Source organism: Chanos chanos, chromosome 2 (genome assembly GCF_902362185.1).
Source record: "Chanos chanos chromosome 2, fChaCha1.1, whole genome shotgun sequence".
Lineage (NCBI taxonomy): Eukaryota > Metazoa > Chordata > Actinopteri > Gonorynchiformes > Chanidae > Chanos > Chanos chanos.
The window spans coordinates 36,761,272-36,763,709 of NC_044496.1; positions in this window are offsets into that span (position 1 = coordinate 36,761,272).

The window sequence follows — 2,438 nt, forward strand, 5'->3', positions numbered from 1 at the left end:
GTGTGGTTTTGCTGCTCTGCAAACACTCGTCGGGCGTCATAAATAGGCTCCTTGTAAAAAGCTGTGTTTGATTTATCTCCCGAACATGTACCAAATTATGATCTACCTATTTAACAAGCTCTGTGTCGCAGTACGAAACAGGACACTGGTTACAATATCCCTCAGTCCTCACTGATACACGTCACATACTCATTATGTGACTAAGGGAATGCACAAGGCAATTACAGCAGAAATGTGGAAAGACAGCATACTACCTACCACAGGGATACACGTTTCTGATGGGCCTTCACACAGTGTGTGTGAAAGAGAATCTGTGTGTGTGTGTGTGTGTGTGTGTGAGAGAGAGAGAAAGAGAGAGAAAGGGAGAGAAGGAGAGTTTTCTTTATAACTCACACATAGAGTGCTTTCTTAAGTAAAGTATCCAATCAGTAGAGAGCATGGAAAAGAAGAAGGTTACACAGCATGCTACAGTGAAGAAGAAATACAAGCTATGGCAAAAAAAAAGCATCTTAATGGTTCCGTGTCTTTGAACCATGGCGTCCTTGTTCTACCTTTTCCTCTGTATGAACAATCTGGTTCTGGTGCTTATAGTGAATAAAGTTAAACAGCAGGAAACCTTCACTAAAATCCTCTCTCTTTTCACAGATATGTTCCTAATTCCATCAGCAAAGTACGTCACTACCAGAGCAGCACCTGCTTTGTGTCTGGCCTTCTAGACAGGAAATATTGTCCACTAAGCTCCCAGTACTAAAAACACGGTGAGGGACAGGTCAAACAGACAGCTATTAAAAGAACTGTCTTATATCTGGTCTCACCCTGCAGCCTTTGTCCCCAAAAAGCCACATAAACATCTTAGTGCACTTTCACAGACATAACAGTTTAATGTTACAGCGCAATTACATCAAGAATGCACTCATGGGTACCCCGAACTCCAACCTTTTCCAGAAACTTCCATCTTTCAGTGGGACAGATATTTGGAATATATGAGGTGGTCCTCAGGTCAAAGTTGAAAGGATGACAGTAGAGGGAACACTATACGCTACGTGAACCAGAGCCGACTGCAAACGGGCCAATCTGGTACCCTCATTAGGGCCAATTTTTCAGCATCTCGTCCTCCTAATAGACAACACCACGCTGTAGTAATAGGGGCAGTCACATTTCTGGAACAGTCCGCGATCGCAGTGTACAGAGAGTGGTTTAGTGAAGATCACCGGTGTGACACTACATCTGCTGAGAAGCCAAAATTCCTATTAAATCAGCTCTCCGTAATGCTGTAAAGTACCGTCACATCCCTGCACCATGGAAGACTGCTCTCAATTTTTACACATCACTTTCAAATGTTACTTGTGTGTCTGCTAGATTGGAGTTGAAGGAGGGACAGTGAGGTAGTGACTTTGCTTTTGTGTTGTACCTCTGCTGACCCACGGCGTGTTGTACGGGCTCTTCCTCTTTTCTTTATATAACACAGGCCTAAAACAGCTCCCAGAAATTATGAATCTTGCCCTTGTCTCTGAGAGAGGGAAAAAAAGAGACTCTTGTCTCTCTCCCTCTCTGTCACTCTCTTTCTCTCTAAAAATACCCGGCAAAGTAGAACGTCCTCCAGCACTGCTGCAGAAGGATCCTGGGAGAAAGGCGCGATAAATGGAGTCATTTTCTTCTTTTCCACACATTCCGGAAGAAAATTCCCTTAACCATACTGAATCTCCGTCAAACCAAATCTTTGGCACTCGTATAAATGCTAACAAGCGTTAGTGAATTCACATGTTTTTAATATGTCAAAAACTAGACATATTATTGTTTTTATTGATCTCTATTGATTTTAACAGAAGACAGTGAGACTTACAGTGCATTTGTTATGATCAATTTAAATAGAGTCAAGTGAAATGACACAGGATTTGAAAATCTGCTTTCAAGGTCACTCATGGGTCAGAAAACGACACACCCAAACACAGATGTTTACACACACACACACACAAAGTGAATAAGAACTGCTGATTATTTTAAGGCTTTTACCACTGAACAAACAAACCAATGAAATGAACAAAAGAACAGAGAGAAGAGAAAACCTGACAGTGGATTCATTAGGGGGTTTATTACTGAAGATCTATGAAAACACAGCCACATAATACGCGAAAAATCCTTTCCCATCCCATTAAAGAGTCTGACTAGGACTCCAGGACGGAGAAGTGTGTGTACGCCAGGACTCCACCCTGACAGCTGCACACCCACACTCACTCTACACCAACTAAACTTCACTATGGCCACAGTGCCCCACCCCCTAAACATTCAGAAGGGGAGGGGTCTCCATAAAACATGACAATTTTTACTACTCCACACTGTTTTCTCTTGTTACACTCACAATTACAAGACCACAGACTAGGCATGGGATGATAAAGTCACAGTGATCAGGAAGTAGTGAAATTTCCTCTCACTGAAAC